The 6,000-nt window shown below is 41.2% G+C and overlaps 1 protein-coding gene across 3 annotated transcripts in view; it reads right to left on the reverse strand.

Moving 5' to 3' along the window:
- LOC143362476 (putative G-protein coupled receptor Mth-like 12) overlaps positions 1–5,560 on the reverse strand; it is a 30,417-nt gene extending 24,857 nt beyond the window's left edge. For 2 of the 3 annotated variants that reach the window (XM_076802687.1, XM_076802685.1), the window contains exons 1-2: positions 5,412–5,560; positions 4,031–4,513 (exon numbers count right to left, since the gene is read on the reverse strand). The gene's annotated coding sequence lies outside the window, so the exon portion shown is untranslated. Of the gene's footprint in view, positions 1–4,030; positions 4,556–5,411 lie in introns of all 3 variants that reach the window. The other variant, XM_076802686.1, reaches the window with a different exon arrangement.
- Between the last annotated feature and the right edge of the window lie 440 nt (positions 5,561–6,000).

Here is a 6,000-nt window from a genome sequence, read left to right on the forward strand (position 1 = left end):
TGTGAAAACTCGGCTACGTCCGATTCGACGATCTCCAGAATCGTACCGGCACAGACAAAAGTATTGGCACAGCTGTTAAACGAGCTTCTAATTATACTTGTCAGAAAAGACTGTATGAAAACCTGAAGGAACGTTGATTTTGTGACGCTTACGAATTAATAGAAAAAAGAAACTAGATTCAGGAAAGTCTAATTAACAATCAGAAATCGAATGCTTTTCGATGCTTGTCCAAAACAAGTAGTAACAGTTTAAAAGACATTCTGTGTGTAGCTTGAATTATATCGATAAATAAACACGTCCCAAAGAATATTTTTATCTCAAAAATTTTAAAGTTAAATATCTTTGTCAGTGGGCAGTGAGTACAGGAATCGTTAAAGACGCGTGTATAAATTGACAAATTTACATTAAGACAATCAATTTCTAAATGGAAGGCTAACTACATTGAACCGTTATTATTATTATTTTTATTTGTAGGAAATATTGATGGTTGCAAGTTGCATAACATAAAATTGTAAGTTGCTATAATCAATGGCTAGTTCTGCCGATACTTTTGTCCGTCGCTAAAACTGACAAAAGTGCGGGTTCTTTCGTGTAGAATACACAGTGGAATGGGCGACCTAAGGATATTGCCATAAAATGAGGTTAATTACAATCGTTAGGGGTCGGATCGTTATCTCAAAACGGAACGGACTTTCCATTCAGTCCAATGCTTTTTGGCTTTCTAGGCAGCGATAATGGTGACCATTTGGTCAGAAAAATTATATCCGTATCTGGGTCTCGTGAAAAAGACGTGTAAACATTGATTTCCAAGAATATACTAGAATATAATGGAATATCCTGGAATATACTCGAATATACTACAACACACATATACTAGAATATAGAGAAAAGCTTGTTAAAATTTATTGACTAAACGGCAATGATCAAATAATTTTCTTATACTAGTGTTTCGAAGGAATAATTATTAAGGAATAACCTGCAAGACATTTTTAATAACTCTGTTTTGAAGCACAAGAAAGTTTAGAAGAGTCACGCAATTTCCAACGTGATAAAGTTATTAGTGATAAAAAAGGTCAATTAGGTTGTCCCAAAAGTTCGTTTCGTTCTCGATTAATGCATACATTGCAAATTCAACCCAGTTTTTCGAGAAAGCAAACGACTAAGGAGGCATAGGGAGTAATAAAGCGTTAACGAACAAATGATCAAGAAAGAAACTTTTGGGACAACCTAATGTTTGTCTCCTGCGTGTTGCAATTGATGGAGACAATTTTTGCGTGGGGATCCACGGGGCAATAATTTCGTCCACTAATGTGTTTGTTTACGGACGGTAGAGAAGATACCTGCAGCAAACATTACGAGAGACATTAACGTTGGATCTATGGTATCTGGATTCGCGCGCGGTATTAATCGCCGACAGAAGGCACAATCGATTCCAGGAGCGTTGTTCGTCGGTTTTCCTTGAATCCAACTCGAGTCCCAGCGGTAATCTCGGAGTGATTCAGTGTAAGAAGTCTCTGGTCGATTAAATCGTCGCTTCAGTTGCATAATGCAACGGCGCGGCAGTCACGCACGCGATGGTATCACCGTGTCTCCCCGTGGGAACGGCCGGACAATTAAAAAGCAGCTGTTTCACGAAATTAGCTGGCGCGTTTCGAGGGAAAAGTAATCCTGCCGTGTACGAAGGGGTCGAAAGTTCGATGGAAGCTTTACGCTCAGCCCCGACGTCTTCGCGCTTCGTTGGCCAAAAAGCTTTCTCGTCGCTCCGCTCCGACGGTCACAGGTACCCTATTGAACCAGTCTTCGAAATTATTAGCTGCACAAATTAGGGACTCCCTCGAATTCGGTGCTCCGATCATAACACAATTTTATTGGAATTTCTTTCAAGCAAACGTTGAGCACAATGTCAGATCGCACCCTTAAAAGTTCGTTGCAAAAGTGACAGAAGAAATGCAATTTTCGAGTTATTAATTGTGAAAATATCATTCACCCTCATAATTTGATGGGTGAAGTTTTTTGAATTATTTTCTTTTTGTGTAATTGCGCACTGCTGTATTCTACTGATTCATTCTATTGTTAGTGGTTTCCTGACTCGTTTTTCAAGGTTAAAAAATACTGTGTTATACGCTTTGTATAAACTTGATTATCGAAATGTTAATCGTGAGAGCCACGAATTAATTTGTACAATTAATAGTATTGTCCCCCACCTTCTCAGCTACCTCACCTTCTCGCCTGATTAATTTCAAAGTCACAGGATCTCCGTCTCCGTTCCGAAGGCGAGCCTTTGATTAGAAATCACGTAACATCAACGCTTCCGTCTAACACCTGTTCGCGGAATTCTATACACTTCGATACAACGCGATTCTCAACAGTGCAAAATTTTCTCGATTTTATAACGCGCACATTAATTGTCGAACACTGACGAACACAGCTTCCCGTGTTATCTGATCGTCGTCGGCTAACAATAGAAAACTAAATTCCAGAAAGTTCAGTGAGTTATGGAATTTTGTTTACGCAATGTCTATTCGACGGATGAAATTAATAAAGTTTCGCGATCGTTTAAACAATCGATAAATCGTATACTATTTAATGAATCGAATTGAAAGAGGTAACATTTTTCCAAAGAATAGAGAAGTAGCAGAATTTCCAAAGAATAATTTTTACTCTGTAGCGTGAATTTGCTATGGCAAGAAATTGCGTAACGGGGATCCAGTAATTCCAGTATCGATATAATTTATGTCCAAATAAAAAGAGACAGAATCCGTTGAATATCGCGAGATTACTTTCGAAGTTACTTTCCCCTGCAGCTGTTTTGCTTTCGTTCCTCGTTTTCTTTCGTCTTTTGCGTTCTCCATTTTCTACTCGATCAGGCAATTCAATTGCGTCTCTGACATTATAAGGAATATCGAACGAATCGGAATAATACTGTTCGAGCGTGTTCGGTTTTAACCAATGAATGTATAAAATGTTCATAATAGCTTCTTGCGACTGCGCATACAAAAAAAAAAGAAATACGTAGCAATGGTAATTATTTCTTAATGATCCCGTTACTCACAAAGTTAATTTCCCCGATCTAATTTCACCGTGTCACTCGTACTATCGACTCTGTTCTACTTTTCCGCGTCTCCTTTTCCTCGTTTCCATCATTCTCTCGACCGAGGCAATCTCTGGCACTCTCTTCTCGTATTTATTACCTTTCCGCACTTTTCTTTGCACCGTAGTTTCTTTGCTGAAGCCGTTCTTATCACAGCTTTATATTTTCCAGTAATTCTCTCTTCCTTTACAATGGCACTCGTTTTAAACGAAAATGGATGAAAAATGCAAGAGAATCTTTTTCACAACTATCTCTAAAGAACGCATGCTGATTTGAAAACGGCAACGCAAGAATTTAATCTCTTGCAACCAATTGAAGATTGTTTTCTGATTCGTCACAGAAATTTAAGAAAAAGAATTATTAAACATTGAGCAATTTCTGTCTTTCAACGGTAGCGTATCGATATTGCCATCGAGTCAAAACGTTCAAAGAAATTTAACGAGGTTGATCAAATTAACGACGTCACTAAAATTCTATTTTTATTTTAACTTTGAACCGTTTGAGCGTGAAGGATATCGTATTCTCAATTTACGGTAGGTAATGTAATTTTTATTTTATTTTCTACCTTAAAACAATCAATTTTTCTATGAAAGCAATGCTTTATGAAGCATTAAGTTCCAAATGTACGTTTAACAATACTACACACGAGTAATAAGTGAATTTATTTCTCGTTTGCTCTTAGAATTTTATTGTTCACTGTGTTAAGTCTTGTACATATAAAAGAATATTACTTTTAGTACAATAAGAACCGCACAAAGTCTAAATAAATTCAATGATTTTTATAACGCATACCAGTTACTGTTGGGGCTCGGTAGGTTTACTGTTAAACAAACACGCAGTTGAAAAATGGCCCCAAAGCATTCCAAGAAAACGGTGTTGGAGCCTTTCGCGGAATCTCTTGCTCCCCGAGCGGTGAACAGATTCAATCAAAAAATTTACCTTCTGACTCGTTTCTAGTCCCCGTTGATTCGTTCGATGACATCATATCCTGCCCTCCGAATCTCCAGCTCGTTCGGGACTCTGCCGTTTAACACCAGCACGTAATGTTCCTTTGTCCCCGGGGATTCTATCGAGTTCATCGCGCACAGTTAACCCCCATCTCTATTCTTTAGAGCTCCCGAGAACTTCTATCCTCCGAAGATTCTTCGAAATCAGCTCCGACCGAGCTGCAAAAACCGATTCCTATTTTCCCCCGGAATTATCCCTTTTCAATACATTCCTTCCAGCCGAAGGGGCAACATTTTCAACGGGGCCGCGGGCCTCCGAGGCGGGAACTTCAAGATTTCAAAGTCTTGAAAGTCTTCAGGCTGCACTCCCAGCGTCTCGTTCCGAATTTCACAGTACAAGTATCCCTTGTTCAACACTGGACCACAATGTTCACGCGAAATCGAGGGTCTGGACGTTTGGACAGCTTACGCGCACCTGGCAAACAAATATTTGGAAGGCGAACGTCCGAATATTTGTCTTGACAAGTATTATTAAAAGTTAAACAGTTAAATTTGAAAAACTATTATTTCTGAAGCTGGTCACTAATTCCATAAGTTGCAAATTTGATGGTGAATTGCACATTAATTACACGGCACATTTTCGCGACCCGTCTACCGCGATACGTAGGGGATACAGTGGTGCTCGGTTAAATTTGACTGGTAATGTAATACTGGAATTTACCATTGGTACTCATCCTCAGTGGACAATAGTAAAGAATAAAACACAAGAAAGGAGACGGACGTACTCCAAAGAGGTGCCGCAAGCGAAATGTCAAATCCGACCATTTCTGTTTGTTTTTTCTCAACGTAGGAGCACTGGATCGTCGACATTTCTCTGATTAAAACGAGTCCAAACACGACGTAGATCGGACCAGTTTTACAAACAACTAACAACAAAATCTAGGACATATGTACACGATTACTAAAATTGATCAAAGTAGACCGATCCGGGTCGTGTTTCGGCTCATTTTAACCAGAAGAACCTCAGCGATCCGCCGGCACCGCATTTAAAGAGTTAAGAGAAACATTGCTGAATTTGAAATTTTCTTGATTGCACTTTCGTTTTGGCGCGCGCGCGGCGTCCCGTTTAAGTGTCGAGTCTCGACGGACTGCGTGACTACCTCGCTCTCGCTCACTGAATCAGTTCTGTTGCTTCGTCTACCTGTCGAGTGGAATCCTCGAGGAGGAGCGTTATCTTGTAACGCGCGGATTTGACTTGACACGAAACTTTGAAAATTCAAGCGAGCACCGCCAGTATCGGATACGCGTTTCGCGCAGGATTGAGAGCTCCGCGACGCTGTTTCCACGGGAAAGAAAAGGTGTGTATCGTTCACCTTGGATCAGGTTTGCCCATCCTCTGGGTCCGCGCGACCGGTTCAGCATATCGAGGACTTGCAACGGCGGCGGAACGCACGGCGAATCCGAACGCAGAAACGCAACTGGCCGTCTGACGCGGACGGACGGCAGAGATCAGGCAGAAATTCGACTGGGCTCGCCGCAGGGACGACAAGAAAACCATACAGAACACGCCTCTTTCCGCTGGCGCCTTCTCCCCACTTACCAGCCTAGAATTCCCCCGTACCGATACACCGGCATGTGTGTATTCCCATTCTTCTATCCGCTATATCCCGCGCCGTCGTTTAATCACGCGATTAATGCCCCGTCGCGTGTAATGACTACCCAGGCATGTCAGTGACGAAACCAACCTCATAACGAGCCTGTAGGTTGATTGCGCCGACACTCCCCGCTTGTGGGACAGCTGAACGAGGAACGGCTAAACGGGAAAACCGATCTGGTCGACTTCTGACCGCCAAATTGCGCGATCTTCTTTCCCGAGTCGTATTTTCCTTCGTAAGTTTTCTATGTTCCTCTCAACACCTTAACTGGCACATGTCATTCCCAGAGATTCGTGCAAAATCAGAG

The sequence above is a fragment of the Halictus rubicundus genome, chromosome 17 (genome assembly GCF_050948215.1).
Source record: "Halictus rubicundus isolate RS-2024b chromosome 17, iyHalRubi1_principal, whole genome shotgun sequence".
Taxonomy (NCBI): domain Eukaryota; kingdom Metazoa; phylum Arthropoda; class Insecta; order Hymenoptera; family Halictidae; genus Halictus; species Halictus rubicundus.